Consider the following 22553-nt stretch of genomic DNA (forward strand, 5'->3'; position numbering starts at 1 on the left):
ATGCTTCTGACGCCACTGTAAAACCGTCTTTGTGTCTGTTCTTGCATAACATGATCATTGTGACAATTAGCACCTCTTTCTTTAATCCATTTACTCCCTCCCCATTCTTACCTCATGGGATGCAAAATGAAATATATATTGAATAAAGTCCCACTTTCCATTCCCTCTGCCTCCGCTTATGTCTTCACTTGGTGGAGAAACCTCAAATGCACACAGCTACAATTTTGTAACCCAGAGTGGGAGGAGGCCTAAGTGCACGGATGTCAGATATATGACCGAGGACCGAGTTAGCCCGCTAGACTCACAGATCCTTATATAAGCTATAGTACGGTGGGAATGTGTGCAAACCTAGATCCACACTTCGCTTGTCAGGGTTGTAATTAAGCCCAAAATAGCCAAACTAAAAACATATACATATGTTTTTTTTAAATCTGATTTATCCATTTTAGCCAAAATTTTGAAATTCACTTTGAATTACCATCAATTCTCACTTTAGTGAATAACTCTTATAGATAGACAGATACATGGTGTGAAGTTTAAATGCAGAGATATAAACAATGAGGCATAAGACACAGAACGAGACACATATAAATCAGAATTAGGCAGATTTGGAAATTATTTTGACATAAAAACTCATAACATGGAAAAAGACAGAGACAAAAACAGAGATGAGAAGGAACAAATAAGAGAAAGAATAATGGTAAAATGATAAAAATGCATACCCAAGTTTTTTTTCAAAATTCTTTATTTTCAAGTTTTTTAACTGTTAATGTGGGATACAGAATAAAAAAGAGGGGAGGGGTACAAGTACAATTCTTATATTTGGGTGAGTTAAGATTTGGCTTTTCTGAGTAGGGGATAAAAAGACTGGGACAGCCATGGTTCGCGTATCAGATGTCCTTTAGCGATAGTCTCTTTTGCTGATGTTGTCTGTTGGTCGCGAGGATGTCACGGAGACGGGCTGTCATTCAGTGGTTGTGTATTTAGGTTAGTACCCTGTGTGTCTGGGGGGGTTACAGAGGTGGGTAGGGTAGTTGGAAGATGGAGGGGTTTCGTTTCCGTTTGTGGATCTCTGTGGTCTCCATGAGGCCAGTTCCTCACGGTTTGGTGCGGGATTGGTCGCGGTGGATGGGCCATGAGCTGTCGGAGTCAGTGACCTGTGGTGGTCGTTTCGGGTCAGGAGCCCGTCCAGGAAGGTGTGGGCCCTGTGGTGAGAGTTAGGGGGAGAGGGGCGTGGGGGTGTTGGCCCTTTGTAGGTTTCGAGTAGTGAGGGGTCAGTGTCGTGGGGGGGGGCATGTTACCGTTGTTTCCATTTGGGAATCATCAGTTGTGTGAGGTAGGGGTTGAAGTGTCAGTTTGGGTTGGGAATAATATTGGTGATTCGATTGCCAGTGGTCTGGCGAAGACGCATGGGAGGTGTGGGGGTTAGGGGAGGTCGGAGAGGTGGTATCTTGGAGGGGTCGTAGAGGAGGGGAGCGGAGCGGAGCGGCTGATGTCTTTAGGAGTTGGGAGGATTTAGGGGTGGGTCAGCCTATATATGATCCAGGGGTCCCATATTTTGTTGTGGTGGTGGGTTGTGTCGTGAAGTAGGGCCGAGAGATTGTCCATTTCCCTGGCTTCCTCTATTTTCTTGATAGCCGTGTCCAGGGTGGGTATGTGTTTGTTGCCCCATTGTTCGGCTATTGTGCGCCGCGTGGCCAAAGCGATTTTGTCGAGTAGTTTGTTTTGTGCCCTAAGTAGGGGGGAATGGGGTTTGGATAGTAGCCAGACCCACGGGTCTAGAGGAATCTCAGTGTGGAGGAGAGCTGATGTTAGGTCTGCGACTTTCGCCCAGAGTTGTGTGATGTGTGGGCAGTGCCACCAGGCGTGTATGTAGGTGCCCTGCGACCCGCAGCCCTTCCAGCAATCGTCAGTGGTCGAGCATTTCATTTGCTTCATACGTAGGGGCGTCAGGTACCATCGGAGGAGCGTTTTATAGGCCTGTTCCCTATGTTTAACGCATATGGTAAGGGATGCAGTCGCATCCCATATTGCCAACCGGTCTGACGGGTCATTGGGGGGGGCCGATGTCCCTTTCCCACGCTTTGGTGTATGCGAGTGCTTCTGTCGGGGAGGAGTTTAGTTGGAGGTAGATAAAGGAGATTTGGCCTTTGCGTATCGGAGTGTGTAAGCAGTCTCGTTCGAATTGGGTCAGGGTAGCGGTGGCCGTGGAGGGGGTGTTGTAGGAAGCTGCGGATCTGGAGGTACCGGAAGTGGTCAAAGGTGTTCAGCGGTGTGTGCCCTGGCAGATCTGGGAATTGGAGCAGCTGATTGGATCGAAAGAAGTGGTAGAAACGGTAGAGTTTGTTGTCTTCGAAATGTGCGAAGTCTCGGGGATTCATCCCGGGAGGGAATTGTTTGTTTCGTAGGATTGGGGTTAGGGGTGAGGGGGAGTTGACAAGTCGGGTGTTTGGTATGTTCTTATACCATACCTGAAAAGAGGTATTGAGGGCTGGGGACGTTTGTGGAGTGGCGGGTCCGGATTGTTTGGGAACCCAGAGGAGCAGTGAGGGGTGGTCCCTACCCAACAGATCATGTTCGAGGTCTACCCATAATTTAAGTCCTGGGGGAGCGTGTAGGTGTTGTATTTGTGTCAAATGGGCCGCCTGGAAATAGTGTAGGAAGTTGGGGAGCTCCAGTCCACCTGTTTTCGTGGTTTTGTACATTGTGTATCTCTTTATTCTGGGTTTTTTGTTAGACCAAATTAAATTGTCGATTTTCGTCTGAAGTGCTTTGAAGTCCTTTCGGGAGATAGGGGTAGGGTCTGAAATAGGTACAGGAATCTGGGGACTAAGTTCATTTTAATGGAGGCTATCCTCCCCATCCATGAGATAGGCATGGTGTTCCAGGTCTGGAGGTCTGTATAGGCTTGGTGGATTAAGGGGGGGTAGTTTAATTCGTATGTGGAGTCAGGGTTAGCCGGTAGGAGTATGCCGAGGTACGGGATGCTGGTGTCGTTATACTTAAATGGGTGTGAGCGTCGTAGGTCATTCAGGTCATGCTCTGGGATCCCGATTGGGAGTGATTCCGTTTTGTCTAGGTTTAATTTGTACCCCGAGACTGCAGCGTACTTGTCCAGTAGTGCCAGTAGGGGAGGTATGGATTGGAGAGGGTTTGTAAGTGTGAGGAGGATATCGTCGACATAGGCTGATATTTTGTATTCGTTTTGTCTCACAGTGAGACCGGTGATTAATGGGGAATCGCGTATTTTTTGCAGGAGGGGTTAAAGGGAGAGGGCGAAGAGGAGCGGGGAGAGAGGGCAGCCCTGTCTGGTACCATTTTTAATCGTAATTGATGTTGGGATGGAGTTGGGTATAAGGAGGGTGGCCGTTGGGTTGTTATAGAGGAAAGACAGCGCCTCTATCAGAGGGTCGGGGAATCCAAATTTTTTGAGGGTGGTAAATAGGAAGGGCCAGAGGAGGCGATCAAATGCCTTTTCGGCATCCATGGACAGGAGAAGGGTCGGGATCTTCCGGTGTGTTGCTACCCATATGAGATCTAGAGTGCGTCTGGTATTATCATTGGCCTGTCTCGATGGGATAAATCCCACCTGGTCGGGGTGGATTAATTTGGGTAGGGAGTGTTGGATGCGGTTCGCCAGGAGTTTTGTGAATATTTTGATGTCTACGTTGAGGAGGGATATCGGTCTATAGTGGCCTGGGACGGCGAGTGTCTTGTTTGGTTTCGGAATTAGGCTGATGTTTGACCGCAGCATGTCATCAGGCAGAGCCTCTCCTTGGAGTAGCGAGTTTTAGAGCGAGGCAAGGTGTGGAAGGAGGGCAGCCGAGAATGATTTGTAGTATTGGCCCGTAAAACTATCCGGACCAGGGCATTTATGAGGTTTGATTGATTTAACTATGAGGGCAATTTCTTCCGTTGTGATGGGCGAAGTGAGGTATTGTTTGCTTTCGTCGGGCAGTGCAGGGAGGGGGATGTCTCGGAGGTAAGAGTCGATGACTTGGGGGTCAAGCGAGTGGGGTTGATCGTGCCTAGGGTGTGTTCTATGGTCATAGAGTTCCGTGAAGTACGTGGCAAAGGTGGCGGCAATTCGATCTGGGGTGGTGTGTGTGGTGCCACCGGGGGAGTTGATTTTGTCGATACGTTTGGCCTGCGCTTTGTGGCGTAGTTTGTGGGGTAAGAGCGAGTCCGCCTTGTTGAACTTATCATAATAGAGTTGTTTAGTCCACAGGAGCGCCTTTTGGGAGTCCTTGGGGAGTGTTGGGCCGAGACGGTTCTCAAGGAGGTTATGTGGTGTTCTAGTTCTTTGAGCTTCTGTTTTTTGAGCCTGGTGGCCTGTTCAATCAGTGTGCCCCTAACCACTGCCTTGTGTGCTGCCCACAGTGAGCTGGTATGCATACCCATGTTTAAATGCACTTATACTGTGATCAGAGTTTCGTCCCTCCAAAAGGAATTAGTTTGACACCCCTGTTCTAGTGGTTTACACTTCCTCATATCGTACAGATACCTAAATTTAGCAAGGCAACTGTACTTACTTTATATGAGCAATATGCTCAAATGTTGGCATTGTTTTTACCTCCCATTTCACCATGTAAATTATTCTAAAATTGAGCCTTGTTTTAAACAGTTATTATTATTTCATCTTACCTACTGAGTGTTAGAAAGAGCTGAAAACACTTTTCTTAATCTGGAGTGTCAGTCTTCGACCAGGCCTTTAAGGCCATATGCACAAGATTCTGGGCAAAACTGGGCCAACAGGTACAGAGGTAAAGCAGCAACCGCAACCAGGCAAATCAGACATCCGCGTCTGGTGAATACCCTACTTCCTATGACTTTCCTAAGCCACGAGCCAGCTGGAAGATGCCTTTTGTTCCGTACTCGAGGCTTCATAAGCTCCATCGAAGCAGCCGTCAATATTTTATTGGAAGGACTATCCAACACCACCTGAAACTCCACGGTGGCAGCTTCCTATTGAGGTTTTTAGATATTACCAGCGAGAGGCCCCTTTGGCTTTTCTATTCAGCTGTGTTGGTCTGCTTGATCCTGGCCTGGCCTGGTGGTATCTTCCAAGCACTTGAAGTCGACTGACATGCAGTATTAGGAGTGTTTAGAGTCAGGGTAGAGGGACCTCCTGATGTCCCATTATATACCTAAATTGATAAATCGGACTTGTGGATCTAGTATGTTGATTCCATAGCTGCTCTAGTGGCTGTATTTTCGTCTGTTTAAGCAATTAGTATGTTTAAGTTAATTGTCTATTATCATTCAAAAATGTGCAGCTTACTCTATGCATGATATTCTGTCAGATATTTTTTTTTCTCATTTTGAATGCTGTTCTTCGTACAATAGCCTAATTGTTATCGTCTAATAACCTGCTAATTTGTCAATATCTGAAAATGTATCACAGCATTACAAAAAAAAAAAAACACGCCAAAACACTTTCATTATAGAACCCTTCTGGAGTATTGCAGTAGAAGGGTGCTGAATAATCTCTAATGCTTTTCAAAATACTTGTAAAGCATAAAAACAAATTAAAATAGTTTTAAAATCGTGCTTTAAAGTTTTAGAAATCCCTGGATAGAAATCCATTTATGAAACTAGTTTTATCCTAATTTTTTTACTTGCGCAACACAGTTTTCAAATAAATAATACGCTTGATTTTGTTTATAATAATATTACACAGGAATTTGAAGTGGCACCAAAGGCACCCACAGGTTCTATGAGTAGATTAGATTACAGCTAGTTAGGTGAGGATTTTTTATTACTAATTTTCTTTTGTTTTTAAAACATTCTTAAACCTATCCTTTCTGTAGCTTCCTCCTAGCTTTCAATATTTCACTTTTTCTCTGAAAATATTGCTCTGCAAAGGAAGTCATGATTTCAGTTTCTGAGAATTGTGGTTCAGTTGTTAACTTTCTATGGCATCGCTAAGCACCTAATGCTTGATGTGCAAAGCAAGGGTTGAAAGCAATCTGAGCACTGATTGGCAGAGTCACTTCCTGGTTTTGTGAGCGCTCACACTACAAGTTGCACAGTCTTATGTTTTGCAGCAATTGTAGGAACATTATAAATTCATGTATATGTGTGTATATATATATATATATATATATATATATATATATATATATATATATATATATATATATATATATAGTTAATGCAATCACCAGGCAGGCCGTAAGACTTCCTTTTACCATAGAAATCTCACTTTAAAGGACCAGTATAGTGCAAGGAAAACAAACTCGTTTTCCTGGCACTATATGGTCTTTAGGTCCCCCCCACCCTCATGGCCCCCCTCCTGCCGGGCTCTAGAATGAGGAAGGGGTTAAACACTTACCTTTCTCCAGCGCCGGGCTTCCTCAACGCTGGGGACTCTCCTCCCTCTTTGGCTGAATGCGCATTCAGTCAGTCCATAGGAAAGCATTCTCAATGCTTTCCTATGGACGCAAGCGTCTTCTCACTGTAAAAATCACAGTGAGAAGCGTGGAAGCGCCTCTAGCGGCTGTCAATGAGACAGCCACTAGAGGCTGGATTACCCCTAAAGTAAACATAGCAGTTTCACTGAAACTGCTATGTTTACAGCAGGCAGGGTTAACCCTAGATGGACCTGGCGTCCAGACCACTTCATTAAGCTATAGTGGTCCTTTAAGAGTGCTCATGAGTTGAAATAACAACGAAACAGCTGTCCATGAGCGGTTCACTGGCACTGCATCTCTTCCTGAGTTGTGTTTCAAAGCTGTTGTATGCAGCAGACACATACTCCAAGGAATCTATGTATAAAGTGGAATTATGAGGCAAAAATGTGGTTCTTTATTGAGCTCATTTGCATGCGCCTACCCAGAATCCCTTGCAGTAGTGAGAGCACTGTTAAAGTTAGATTTCTATGATAAAAGCAAGTCTTATGGCTTGCCTGGTGTGTGTGTTTGTGTTTAACATTGCATTAACTATCCATTTATTTCAGGTGGAAGGGGTTTTCATCCACACTATTTCCCCACCACAACTTGTTTGTTATGTATGTATATGTACATTTTTATTTTTGTATTTTTTTGCATACATTTATTAATGCATTTTATATGGAACAGCTTTAAGCTGGAGTGTCCCTTTAAGCTTGTCTTATAAAGAACTGCCATCTCGTTATTCAGTTCAACGATTGCAATTGTTTTGGTCATAGCGTGTAAGATACAACCATTTTTTTTTTGTGTGTTTTAAGGCTCTGGGAATCTTTAATTTTCACTGATTTGTTCCTTGACTATTTCAAGGTTTGTGGATTTCATTAAAACTTGGATAAATGGTATATGGTATAAGATATAAAATGTCACATTTTCCATCTTCATTTTAAAGACGTGCAGAGCTATACACTAAATCTAACGAGGCTTCATCAGGTCTGTGTGCCCATATCCTGCTAATTGGATTTGCGAAAAATTGGTTTAACCCTTCAAGCGGCATGCAACAGCAATCAGTACAGTGCATTTCTCTACGTATAAATGTGCATCTATCTATCTTTCTATCTGCCTGTTTTTTCTGCCTGTCTATCTGTATTATTTATGTGTGTGTCGGTATATAAATTACTATATACATAGTAATACATTAAGCAAAATGTTCCTAAAAAAAAAAAAGGCCCATTTTTGTGTTTTATTAAACTATATAGGTACCAATTTTAGAAAATTACTACTGTATGCTGCTGGTAGATACACATTTTACATAAGCAGGCCTCCTCATTGTCCAAATTACAATGGGACAGTCCCATTTTTATGTTCCTGTCCCAATTTTCTTCCCTGGTGTCCCGCTTTTGGACATACCAGGGTACTCTCACAAAAAAACATAGCGTGAGTGAGACATTAGATGCACTCGCACTTCAGGACGCTAGAACCATACAGGGAGTACTGAAAATGTCAGGGATGCCCAGCCTTTTGACCGGAAAATAAACTTCTATTGCAGCCAATAGATTTGTTACGGATTTGCCCAACACAATGTTTCCAGTTATCGTTTACATTTAGTCAGCTAAATTGATGTATTACACTATTTGTAATAATTTAGTTATGTAAGTTGAAAACAGACTCCAGTCTATCATGCGGAACCTGTCAAATAGCTAAACGAAAAGTTACCTATTAGGTATGTTTTTTTAAAATAATTTATTATTAGCATTGAATAGAAGGCTGGATTTATATGCAAATTCTGAATGTCCCACACTTCCTGCATGCATTTGTCCAGCTGTGTCGATGACTTGATACACCAACATGTTTTTTTAATTTAGATTCTTCCAATTCTGGAATTAACAAGTCTCAGTTTATGTAAGAAGAAATCTCTGATGAATTTGCTGATGTTTGTCATTTTCTGGACTGTTAGGTCTACTATTACAGATAGTCTGTGTGTCATTGTGAGGGATCTGGTTAATCGCTAAATTGCGAATTGGACATGGGACTTGCACATTTTAGAATAAACTTAATGAACGTGAAATTTAGAATTCTGTAGTCAATCCCTATCCCTGATATGATACACTGAGTTTTATAACTGTAACAGTTTACAAATATCATCGTCGCTGTTTGCCCACCCCCTTACTCATCTATATCACATGTGAAAACTGTGTTTCACTCTACCTATACAATTACTTGTACTGTCCTGTGAGTCGGCACAGCAGTGGTTTCTTGGAATTGTGGTGTCTTATTGCATAATATCTCAGCCTATCCCATCATAGAAACTCCACTAAGTGCAGTGAAATGGTGTCAAAGACAGCTGAGTCAGGAAGTGCACAGTACAGGGCTAAGGTTATATGAGGCGTTAGTGTCTTGTAAAATCACAGTGCGACCGTTGGTGTCTGATTGTGTTGGTAAGTGATGGTGACAGTGTCTGTAAAAGCTGTAAAAATGTTTGTAAGATCATATAATTGTATCCTTGAGGCATACATACTGCGTGACACAATTTAGGCAGGATAAACAACCCTCTTTAGACATTTGCAGCACTGTCTGTGAGGGTCTGAGTGAGTGCCTCAGTGCATCACCTCCACAGTTTGAGACACGTAGGTCTCGCGAGAATCTTGGAAAAAATTGCAACAGAATGAAAAGCAAGAAGAAATGCAAAAAATCTAGACATATAGACTCGCAGGTCTCTTGTCTTCCATCATGCCATAACATTAGAGGAGGCGTCAATTGGGCTTCAGATCCCAACTTTTCCTTGGTTATTTTATGTGTATGTGATGTGTGCCCCACTTAAGATCTGAGGAAACCGTTAATCCTCTGGGAACTGTCGGCCTGTGGGCTTGCAGGCCCTTAGTGTTAGGTGTGTAGTTGACTTAGTGTTATCGGTTCTCAAGACCCCTCTTAAGTATCTTGTCAGGGTCTGGTGCCCCCCTCTCCCCTCCTACCCCTATTTCAGCTTATTATTTTTCATGTGTGTTTGGCTCATATTGGAGGCCTGGGTGCATCTTTATGAATGTATCAATCTAAGTGAGGAGCTGTAAATTTTAGTTTAAAAACGTATTTAAGATTGAAGCCAAGGTGGGCTATTCTTAAAGCGACTCTGTCACCCCTTACTTACTTTTCTCCGATTGTTTTCTCTTCTCTTCTCCTCTCTCTGAGTTTGTTCTATATATCTCCCGTTCTGTTCTTTTTCTCATAGAATGCATAAGGGCCTACTTTGTCAAGTGGATGAAAAATACATAATACAAAGGGTGGGGCTTAAAGAAACACTATTGGGTCAGGAACACAAACATGTATTCCTGACCCTATAGTGCTTAATCCACATTTAGGTGGCTTGCCCTCCCTTAACACCCTGTTAGATAAGGTTAAAACTTACCTTATTTCCAGCGCTCCCGCCCCCGATCCGCCTCCTTGGTGACATTAGAATTGCTGATTTTTAGCCAATCCAATGCTTTCCTATAGGGAAAGCATTGGATTGGCTAAAATCGGCAAGGAGGTGGGATGGGGGCGGGGTCAAATGCAGTTTTGGACAATCAGCACCTCCTCATAGAGATGCATTGAATCAATGAGGAAAATTCAGCATTTCCATGCAGAGCGTGGAGACACTGAACAGCAGTGCTGCCTACTGTGCAGCACTGCCCCAGAAAGCACCTCCAGTGGCCATCTGAGGAGTGGCCACTTGGAGGTGTCCCTAGAGGGCAATGTAAACACTGCATTTTCTCTGAAAAGGCAGTGTTTGCATGAAAATGCCTGAAGTCAATGATTATACTCAGCAGAACAACTACATTAAGCTGTTGTTCTGGTGACTATAGTGTCCCTCAAAGGCAAGCAACACGTCCTTTGTCAAGTGCTATTTTCCAAGAATACTCACCTCCCTGTCGTGTTCCTTTTCTACAGGCTCCATCCTCTGTCCTTCCTGAGCATTGTGCCACATGGCGTCAGCTTGGTTAGACATCCAGGTCCGCAATCAGATTGGGGAAAAAAAAGCGGTCTGGTCTAAATGAGGAATATATGGAGGGACAGGGGAAGGGGGAGGGGTAGTTTGAGAGGAAAAATTAAAAAAAAGGAATGGCCTGTTTGCTAAATAAGAGGTGACCAAATTCGTAATTACATAACCATTTTTATACTTTTTTTTTGTGAAGCAAAATGTATTACCTCAGCTATCTCATGACATCATGTAGATCCAGTATTGTTCTGATATCACACACTGCTTGTGACATTCGGTGGGACTCACTGTCAAACTACTGAGAACCATCTGCAGGAATCTGGCCTAAGGACTTCACAAATCACTATCGAAATCCCTCAGTGGATTTATTAAGAATAAATTAAAGTGACGGAACTCAATCTCTTCCTAGGCCTAGACCTCACACGATTCCGCATTAACCTTCTATTAGCCAGGCAGAGCTCTGTAAGTGGAAGCCTTTCTTTTAATTTAACCTAATTAAAATGTGCAATGCTTCCTAACGCAGTGCTCGCGTACGCCAGCTGGGACCTGTTTCAATTATTACAAAAGTATCCACAAGAGACTGTCGCATTAAAACAAATAGAAAGTCCTATTCCTGCAATACAGTGTTTGGATAACATGCAGAAAAATAATAATTCAAAGATTATGTCTGTCTCTTTTCACTTGTTGAAGGCTGTACGTAATACTGCCGCATACACCATGCATAAAAACGCATGCATTTAGAGATATTTACAAACGTGTAAATTGTCAAAAATTCTAAGTGATTTTCAAATTTTAGGACAAAATAGTTCAACTGAAAAAAATCTATTCTGTATTGATCTGCAAACGGATTGGTGGCATCTCATTGTCCATGAGCACCCACTAACAATGTCCTATAAAACCTGTTGGCTACTGACAACACTTTCCATAGTTAAATATGGAGTATGTAGAATGCAGGTAACAAAGTAAAGACCCTTCAGAGAGACACTTCAAACAACATAACAACTGCTCTGTGCGCAGGTTACAATGCATATAAATGTGTCACACTTTAGTTACGGTACTTATAACTGTTGGAGTTTTCATTCGTCATTACCAAGCCAACACTGAGCATTGGGCAAACGCTTGGTGGACTGGTCATGGAGGGAGATCAGGAGGTCTAGGTCCAAATGTGCCTGTGATGATTGTCTTTGCAAGCTCAGCTCTGATTATCACCAGTCTGCGCCCACTTCAAACTCAAATACATCACAAGTGAATCTTACCTTATTTCTGCATAAATTTTGTAGTTACCATAATCTGCTGCCTAATGACATTATGAACCAGAATATAATTATTTTTTTGAGTGTTGTAAACAAAAACTTTGAAATAATGTTTCTTTGTATCAAATCTTGAAAGCCATGTTGCTGTATGGAAGAGGAAAACAGATATGGATCTTACTCAGAAACAACTCAACCCAAGAAGTATCCACTGATTCATCAGTTTCTGTAGTGTTTTGTGATTAACAGTTAGACACTAACTGCATGGATCAGTGACTTTGCCATAGTAAACTTGCATTGGGTAGAGTATTTTAACTAATTAAAGGGACATTCTAAGCACTATAACCACTAAAGTTTGTTGTAGCGGTTATGTTGCAAATAGTCTTTGCGTGCAATCCGCTTATTTTATTTTTGTCAAACCTTGTTTCAAAGGGTTTGACAAAAGCTGGAATTTTCACAGAACCCAAAGATGGTGCCCAGCATTCACGGCCTATCATTAATGTCCAAATTTGAATTGATTCACGTTAGAAAAATTCCTCATTCTCATGTCAATGGCAATGCGCGTGGCCGTTGTCTAAAAGCCCTGATTTTTGTCAAAGTTCTCAGAAATGGTTTGACCAAATCCAGAGGGACCCTTTAAGTATCACATTCCATGTTGGCATAGAGGTTTTAAGGACTATATTGTGATGATAACATATATGGTTCTCTACAAAGTTAATAGTGGATGCCTTGCAAGCACTCTGTGTATAGCTGTTTCACAGAATGCACTATTGAGGTGTATTGTTCAGCCTGCCAATACAATGGAACTCTGCATAAGCTGTCCCACTGTATAGAACTTCAACTGCCATGAGGTCTTCAGGCTAGCAAGGCATCATGGGAATTGTAGTTCCACAACATACTTGTGACTGCTTCCTATACTTCCAGGTTCCCAAGCAGTAGGAATGACCTGAACATTTCTCCTTCCCGGCTGCTTTGGAAGAAGGGGAAAACAAGTACCGTATGTTTGAGATAATAGCTCTCCAAATAATTCATTGTACTTGACTGTGCATGCAGAAGAGCCGCTGTGAATGTGTGAGCACTCTACAGACCTAATCACTTGCACTCAGTACTGTGAAACTACTTCAACGGGTCTGCCCAGCTCAGCGCAAGGTACTCTGCAATGTATTATTTCTGTGATTACAAATTGAACAATTACACTTGCAGAATCCAGCGACACATTGCAATTTGTCAGGAGCCTCTCTTAAACTTAACGGGTTAAAGATGCAAGGTGCTTGTGTCCATCTTTTCAAGTTCTTTGTATCAATTACAATGAACCATTTTAACGTTAATGTATGCATCAAAGGCGATCCCTATCTGGCTGAGGCTAACAAGTTTTTTTCTGTTTGTTTGTTTTTTGGTTTTGAAGGATCGGAAAAACGACTTTTTGACATTGTATGGTTTTGACTAATTAATTTCTATCTCCTCAATGAGAATATACAGTATACCAGTGGCCCGTTTAAGGCAGCAGCTGAGAATATGAGTGGTAACGGAATATTTTACTAGATGAATCTCGTCTTCCATATTGCGTGTATCAATTTGTATTGATATAATAATAAATCAAACATGAAAACAACTAAACTAAATAACTCCATAAGTAATGAGTGACTAAAAATGCATAAACTTTGATATGCAGTACTTGTAAGAGTGTGTTTTCATCAATTACATCAATATCTCAATAAAAGAGAGCCTAGAAATGGTCAATAATTGTGGGGAAAGGACACACGAACAAAACTAGCAGAAAGAAGTGAAAAAGAGAAAGGGAGGGAAGGAGAGAGATAGAAGATACAAATGGAGGTGTGAGAGGCAACGGGGTTTAATCGCTAAACGTGGAATTGTAGCCAGCAAGTTAAATACCGAAATGGTAAAATTGAGTCTTAATAGTGGAGATGGAGAATTTTTTCCAGAAAGCTGTTTTTGCCAGATTTCAGTTTGCTACATTTCGGAGTTTATTGAATAAACCTGTCATAGATCTTGGGAGTCCAAAAATGTAATCAGGGACACCACAAATTGTTAGATAAGTTAGATAAATGAAATTTTGCTTGAGATTTAAAGCGGCACTGTCAGCTCCCTCAAAAATGAGTAAATAAGATAGATTCTTTATGAAATACTCCTTATGACTTGAAATTTCTCTGAAATTCCAACCCAGTCAGAACATATACAGAGACAAAGTAGGGACTATGTTATCTCTGTATTTCTCCTCCGCTTGACTTTGACACAAGGCAGAATTGGATGTGTCTGGGGTCCCATTGACATCATTGCTGTATTCTGTATGTCAATGACGTCAGCCGTGAGGAGGATCATGTCGGACCAAGATGCCTGTGAGGGACAGATTCAGGTTTGTAACCTCACCTTTACCTGTCCTGCTCGACCACTGGACCCCCAGCCGTGATGTCACAGACGGGGGAATTTGCAAATTCGGCAACATCTCCAAACTGTGACAGTGCCGCTTTAAAGGACCACTATAGTGTTAGGAATACAAAACCGTATTCTTTTTTTATAAATTCTTTATTTTGAAAGATTTTGTTGTTTGGGGTTGGGGTACAGAAAAGAAAACTTGGGGATGCATAATTAGTACCTGTTTCACAGAGCAGGTATGTTTTAACATGACAATTTATCAAGCTTAACAGTTTTACATGTCTGTAACAGTTTGTTTCATACATTGTTTGCAGTGGTCGTTCTTGTTGTTCAAAATACAATACAATTGTTTATAGAGTTAGTTTTTGGGCGTTTGTTCATTGGCCCAGTGTTACAGATGTGTTTCGTATCATCTTTTCCTTGTCTAATGGTTGGGGTGGGGTACAAAAAGAAAAGAAGAAGGGGGGGGGGATTGGATATCCTAATATTTTGTCCTTTTGTCTTTGCTCTGATGTCGTATCCTCTTACTGATTTGTGGGTCGGGTTTGTCTGGCATCTGGTGTGTGTGTGAGTTTATGGGGGATTAGCTTAGGCAATTCGGTTGTAGCACTTCTCTGTAGTGTCTGTGGGTTTTGGAGGGATTGGGTTGGGGGGTGTGAGTCTGATGTTTGCTTGTCGTTGCGTCTGTGGTGGGTTTTTGTAGCCTTTTGGAAGGTTGTGCGTGTAGTCGTATGTGGTGACGGTTGATCGTGTGTGTGGGTGTTGGTTCTTGTTGGAGTTTCGTTTCGAGGTGTTTTGAGGTGTCATTGTGTGTCCTGTGGGACGGGTCTTTTTGTGTTGATCTCCCCTGGTTAGTGGGAGGGTGTTTGTTGTGTAGTGGTCCTCCTCGTGAGTCCACTTTCTCTTCCTTTCTTATGTGTGGGCTCGGTGTGAGTGCGCCCTTGGTTAATGTCTTTGCGGTTTCGGGTGTAGGTCTTTATCAATTAAGCGCTCTCCATAGAGGGGTTTTGTGGGTTTTGTGAGTGGTGGGTTGGGTTGTGTTTTGAAGGTGGTGGTGGGTGTGTGTGTTTCGCCAGCGGGTGGGGATTGTTCCCTTCTTATTTCTTATGGCAGGGTTGGGAATTCATAGAACCAGGGGTCCCAGATCTTGTTGTGGTGTTTTGTAGTGTCATGGATTAAAGCGGACATTTCGTCCATTTTTATAGTGTCTTTGATTTTCCGCTTAATTGTGTCCATTGTTGGGGTATCTGGGCTACCCCATTTTTCTGCGATTGCTCTTCTGGTGGCCAGAGCTATTTTGGCGATGAGTTTGTTTTGGGCCCGTGGTGTGTCTGCCAGGGGTTTGGACAGGAGCCATATCCATGGGTCCAGCGGGATGTTAGTGTGCAAGATCTGTGAAACCATAGTAGCAATTTGGTGCCATAGTTGCGCTGTGTGGGGGCATTCCCACCACATGTGAAGGTATGTTCCCTTCTGTCCGCAGCCCTTCCAGCATGAGTCGTTGTCTGACCTGCCCATCTGCTTGAGTCTTAAGGGGGTGAGGTACCACCTCATGAGGGTCTTGTAAGCCTGCTCTTTATGGTTGACGCAAATTGAGATGGTAGCTATAGCTTCCCAAATGTCGGCCCAGTCTGATGGGTCTTCTGCCGGGCCTAAGTCCCTCTCCCAAGCCGACACGTACGTGAGTGCTCCGTCTTTGGTGTGTTGTATTATGTGTGAGTATATCTCTGAGATTTGGCCTTTACGTGCTGGGGTTTGTAGGCATTGTTTTTCAAAGAGTGTCTGCTTTCTGGTCCCTCCCTGAGTTATTGTCGGGGTTTCTAGAAAGCTTTTTATTTGTATGTGGCGAAACATGTCGAAGGTGCGAAAAGGAGTGTTTTGTGGAAGTTCTGCGAATGGAATCGGGCGGCCGTCTTTGTAAAAGTGTTGTAGTCTCGTGAGGTCATTATCTTCGAAGCGGGTAAAGTCTTTGGGCGTCATGCCCGGTGGGAATTGAGTGACAAAACCGTATTCTTAACACTATAGTGTTCCTCTTCGCAGTTCCCCAGGCTCCAGGGTGAATAAAGGATTTAAAAACTTTGTCTGTGGTAGACATTCACAGATATTTACTGAGAACTGAGAATTGCTGAGAATTCAAAGTGAAATTCAAAATTTAGGCCAAATAGTCAAGTTAGAACATTTCAGTTTGACCGTTCTTGCTTTCAATTTGAAATTCTCTTTGAAATCCTGGCAGTTCCCACTTTAGTGAATAACTGTGTTTGTTTATGTAGTTTGCTGTCAGCCTGAGATAAACTGCAGATCAATGTATCGGCATTCCTAGTGCTGTGTACACATCCAACACTGGGATTAATCAGCATGTCATCCCAAACTTGCATTGAACACTGGAACGATTTAGGAAATATCAGGGATCACATTGTAATGATTGTTGCCTTTCTACAGGCAAGAGTTTCCCTCGGCCAGGAGTCTTTGATGACTTCTTCTGGCAGATGTGCTAGACAAATGGAATTCTGTATGAGGCATTAATGGAGCTATTCATTAAACCTATAGTTTGTGGTAGGGTATGCAAACAGCAAAACCAGTCCCAGATTGTGTGGGAAAAATAGATGGGAAACAAAATGAATACACATAGGCTTATTCATGAAAGTCAGAATTCAAAGTGAATTTCAAATTTTAATTCCCCCCAAAAAACGAACTGGAAAAATGATCTTGTCCGCTATGCTCCCGGTTCTGCTACTTTGGCCTAACATTTGAAATTTGTTACATTCTCACTTTAAAAACCCTTACAGTGTGGTCTTCGTTTCCAAGCTCAACTTGCTAGTTCTCCATGCTGACATACCCATCTTTGGCTGCGCCCCCTGCAGCATTACAACAATCATGTGACTTTTGTTATTGTCACACAGCCTCATTGCTTATGCCATTCCTTGTATTAAAAAGCGCTGTATTCTGAGTGTTTGGAAAAAAAATGTATGAGCCAATCAGAATGCATCCTCGATTTTGAATTTGTCAGTTTATTTATTTATTTATTTTCTCTACGGTCTCTCTCTGCCACTCTTACAACCTGCTTTCTCTAAAATGCAGGACGTCATGAAAGATTAAAATAACGGGAACATACTATATTGTTTATGTATAGATTTGAAAACATTATCTTAATCTACTGTGCTAAATTATTTACTGTAATTAGTTGCCTCATATACATGCTATACATTAGGATCACTTTCATGCACAGCCCAACAGTGTGGAAGATTCATATACACCATTCTCAAAAACATGGGGAGCTTATTACCTTATTTACAATTAAACGGATATTATAGGCATCAAAACAACTTTAGCTTAATGAAGCAGTTTTAGTGTATAGATCATGTCCGTGCTCAATTCTCTTCCATTTAGGAGTCAAATCACTTTTATTTCTGTTTATGCAGCCCTAGTAGCCACACTTTCCCTGGCTGTGACTGACACTGCGTGCATGTGTTTTTTTGTTTTTTGTTTTACATATCAATCAGTTGTTAACTTGCTTTATAAGTTTTTTATTTCCTGTTTTGTAAATTGAACTCTAATCACATGGCTCCTGCAAGCTCTAGCATGCTATTACCAGATCAGGAGTTAAGAAATTCTAGATTAAACAGAATGCAATAAAAGAACCGTGAATATTTAGGTTCCTTTATAGGAATTGTTTAGAACGGCTGTGCAAGTCACACGCAATGAGGTGTAACTAGGACTGTATAAACAAAGTGATTTAACTCCTAAACGGTAGAAAACTGAGCAGTGAGACTGCAGGGGCATCAGCTATACACCAAAACAGTTTCATTAAGCTAAAAGTTGTTTTGGTGCCAATAGTGTCCCTTTAAATTAAAAAAAAAAAAAATACACCAAAAGGACAAAAGCTTTATACTGTAAACCCACATGTGTCAGCACAAAGGTATCTATTGCACTTAATATATCAGACTGATGCCATCTGGGGAGGCCGCCAGAACTGAAATGCCAAGCAAGTTCACTCTGCACAGAACATACTGCTGCCACAGATAGTCGTGAGTTACTGAGTCTGAGTAAGGACATAGAATCCAGAGCTAAGTATGTAGGGTCTATTTTCCCTCCAAAATCATCAATGTGTTTATTTTGCTGACTGGGTTTACTTGAAGCATGGTTGATTTAGGTAATGAATCTAACAATAGTGTTTTTCTATTTTACTTTGGGTAGTGTCTCTCTATTTACTAAAGTGGGAGTTGACAGGAATGTATCAGGTTTTTTGTTAAAGCTGAAACAGATGATTTGGGAAGTTTCCCAAGTCAGCCATATTTTTACTTCAGATTTGTATCGGCCTAAAATTTGAAATACACTTTTAATTCCCACACTAGTGAATATCCTTGTACATCTAAAGCATGGGTCCTCAAACTCCGGCCCCCCAGATGTTGCTGAACTACAACTCCCATGATTCTCTGGCTATTTATGTAATTTAAAGAATCAGTTTCTTTAGTTTGAGGACCTATGAGCTAAAGGGTGAACCAGCCATGGGCTACTTTCTTTCTGTGAAAGACAAGGCTTACTATATGTGTTATGTAGTGAGAGTTAGGCTGACATTTTGTTTCTGACCAGAGCATCTGTTTGAGGCCATTTTGATATGCTAATGATATGGATTCCTTCTGCAATGGCATAAGTTAACCAAATCTTGTTAGACGGCTGCCAAGCTATTAAAGGGGGATTATCACTTTTCAGGAAAATACACCATTGTATAAAACATCAAAAATCACCCCATTATCGGTGTCTTTCATGATATCCTCGGTTTACTTTTATATTAAAGGTTTAGTAAATGACATCACAATCCAGTTCAGTCTAGGCACAGCAAAGGCACACACTTTGCAAATGAGGTGAGGAAACAGAAAAACGTCCGGGTTATATATTAAAATGAGAATTTGCAGGAATGTAAAATGAATTTCAAATATAAGGGCAAAGGACAAAGCTTATAAGAATTAAAGAGGTTATTTGTACGAGGTTATTTACTAAAAATCACAGTTTCAAGTGAATCTCAAATTTTAGACCAAAATAGTCGAAATGAACGTATGGCTGACTTGGAGAATTTTGAAATGCAGCTATTTTGGCCTTACATTTGAAATTCACTTTGAATTCACTCTTTAGTGAATAACCCTGTTCATTTTATTTTTTTTACACCTCATAAATACATATTTGTAAAATATAGGAGAAAATCAAACACAATATTAGAAAAATGTGGAAAGTGACAATTCCCTTTGAAGCTTTTATCAGTTCTCTTTCTGTGTCTCTTTTATTTGTACTTATTCACTAAGAACAATGTAGAGAACTGCCCAGAGAACTGAAAATTTTAGACTGAAAGCCATTTAGAAAATGTCTACAGATCGACTCTCTGTATTTAAAACTGTCAATTCTGTAAATTTAGTGAACAAAAGTCATTCTTATTATCCATATCTAAACTCAAATGGTAACTGTCATCAGTGACCCTTTAAAAATAAAAAAATCTATCAGGCTTCTAAGAAGAAATAATATTCTCGTTAGGGGGAAGACAACTTGGACTCAGTTCTTATCCCTCTAATCAGGGGCTATTATTTGTGCCCAGTGACCACCAGAGGTCAGTATAGCAAAGCTGCCAATTAACCATTTTGGAAGCTTCTATGAGAAGAGTATTTTCTGTGTAAAACATCATTAACAAATCCAGTAATTCTGAGTGTTCCAATGAGAACTTTAGCAATGCAGACCTTTAGACAGCTTTAAAGATGGCTTTTACAGTCTGTACTGATAAGTTTGGCAAGTAACGGCTAAGTGGACTACATTTCCCAAGATGCTCAGTCAACTTAAGCTCGGCAAGGTTTCCAGAAGAGATACTCACATTTGTTGTTAGTGGCATAAGTAGCACGGCTAATTTTTTTTTTTATTAATTAGAAGAATTAATGTACCATGTATTTAGTGCTTTCATAGGAAGAAAAAAAAATAGTCAACCTTTAAATGTACCAGGAGTTTATTATTTAATGCTAAGACACATTACTGAAGGTTTAAAAAAAAAAAAAAAAAAGAAAAAAGAAAAGAAGCGGCCTCTCAGGGGAAAAAAAGCAAGTTATGCTACTGAGTACTGATAAGACGCCCAATATGCACAGAATTAACATTAGCCCGGAATTCTCTAATGATGCTTTCGATGGTCGAGGCACACACTCTCTATGCGCAGCGTTTCTTAGTGAAAATCTCTTAGCTTGGCCATTTTAACCTAAATTTGACAAAATGTAGCATGGCAACCATACATTTATTACCCACAACCTTTACACTGTGCTGCAGTAGTTATAGTGCTTAGATTGTCCCTTTAATGGAATATAAAATATATATATATATATTACTTGGATGTAATCCTTTACTGATTAAGTTTGCGGTGGCCCTTATTTAAAAAAAAAAAAAAAAAAAAAATACAAAATAAATGCCAGCACAGGGCTGATCTCTGTCTAATCAGATGCTCTCATAGTGAGCGAGCATTGAGGACACATGGTGTGTTTCTTATAGAGAATCTTGGCTGGACTTCAAAGAGATTCAATATTAAAATCTATTTCAGGCCGAAGCCCGTTGTGGCTGTCTGAACCACAGCGGGTAGGTGTGGAAATTGCAAAATGTAAACAGTGTAATTTTTAGAAACAGGACCTATGCAGCAGCTATGCTCCAAAGTCATTACATCAAGATGAAGTGATTATGGTCCTTAGACTGTCCATTTAGCACTCTCAGCTAATTCTATTGAATTCACAGCATCATCATGTTTTACACCTCGATAAAGTGTCTTTAGTTATGCTTGTTTTTCTGAAATTCGGATTGATACAATCGGTAATCCTTGTCAGGTTAGGAAAAATATATTTGCAGGATGTAACAACCAGATAGCTACAATACCACGCAAACGAACACAATGTTACTTACTGTACAAATTATTTCACCATTCACAAAACATGGGTAAGAGGAATAAATCGTGACTTGTTTGGAATTGAGCCGGGAATTAAAGTATTCAGTTAGAAATATGCAAACTAAAATTAATTCCTTTGAAAACAGAAACCTAATCTGTACAGTGATCACAACTTGTTTTAGCCACTTTCACATCTACAGCTACATATAGTCCTGCAGTTATTAAAGGGTTACTCCAAGCTCCATGAGCTCTGCAGTGATTTGAAGTGGTCAGTGTGCCTGGAGTCTGTATGTGAAGTGTTGAAACACTCTGGTCAGAAACATGTAGTTTAACCTCTCTGCTGCCATAGGTGTAATTCTAGCAGCATCATTAGGTTGCCAATATCCAGACCAGAACTAGAGTTCTAGGCTGGCAAATATCCATTCTGTGCAACTGAAGCACATCCCAGGATCACCAGGGAGCATCAGAACCTGGTGGGGACCAAAATAAGGGGGCAAACCATTGCTTTACAGTTTAACCCATTACTGGAGAACTGGCCCAGGGTACTCCTGACATCATAGGTACTACTCCTGGCTGTAGTGGTTATGATTCTTGGAGTAACTCTTTAATTGAGTGGGTGAATCGGTTTAGAAACAGGATCCTTTATGAATGGATTGTTACAATAGGCCGTCGAAGGGGTTGAAAATCATAACGTTAAGGACATTTTCCATAACTTATGCTTATTAGTGTATGAAAGTGGTCACCATTGTCAATTATTCAAAGGTTTAAACTCTTCAAGCCTTGTGTTCCTTTGTTTGCCCAAACAGGGTGTAACGGCTACCCTGGTAGTGAGAGGGTATCAGCCGTTGGAGACGTCCTTTTTCCCGGCAAGTCGCTGTGTAGTAATAGCGCTGGGATAATCCCATCCACGAGATCCAGGGGGAGAGTCAGGATCAGCTGTAACAAGGCAAAGTAATAATGCAATAAAATCCCCTTCCAAGAACGAGACGAGGCTACGTTTTGAAGGGTCAAGAAGAACTGAACTTTTATTCACCTAACTTCCTTATAAAGGATTCTCCCATGCAAGGGAGGGATTTACAAGAATTACACAAGACACCAATCAGAAATGAGTTACCTCCCACACATCTCCTTCCCTCAGATAAGCAAGTAACACAATTAACAAGCACACAATTTTACCATAGTTTTGGATGTACCCCAAACCCAGATAGCCCTAGTCTGTGGGTACAACATAGTCAAAAATCATCCCATTCGGTAAAGGGGTTCGGGAGATATGGAGCTTCAAAGTTTTGACCGACCGCACAGACACACTAGCTGAAAATAGTTCCATAAGATTTGGCCTTGCGGTCGGTCCTCGTTCGTGCGGTAAAAAGGCACGGAAATCTTGCCATCCATTCGGTTCTTGCTGGTCGCTAGAATCCCCATAGTCTATTAAGTCTTTCTACCGAACAGCAGGGGGTTCGGTAGTTTTGGCACGAATTCCCGGTGTTATGGAGGTCTCAGCGGTGTTCGCCTACTCGAGTGTCCGATTTTGGTTCCAGACGCTCGACGGCAAATCAACCCTGATCGGGACTAAGATGGCCACGGCCACGTGTAAAAGTCCCGAAATGGCGGCCACCTAGTACGTGAGACAAGGAATTTGTGCGTTTGTATAC

The 22553-nt window shown here is 41.4% G+C and overlaps 1 protein-coding gene across 2 annotated transcripts in view; it reads left to right on the top strand.

Moving 5' to 3' along the window:
* Window positions 1–22553, top strand: part of FOXN3 (forkhead box N3) — a 220076-nt gene that overhangs the window by 98936 nt on the left and 98587 nt on the right. The window lies entirely within an intron of this gene.

This window comes from Pelobates fuscus, chromosome 13, assembly GCF_036172605.1.
Source record: "Pelobates fuscus isolate aPelFus1 chromosome 13, aPelFus1.pri, whole genome shotgun sequence".
Lineage (NCBI taxonomy): Eukaryota > Metazoa > Chordata > Amphibia > Anura > Pelobatidae > Pelobates > Pelobates fuscus.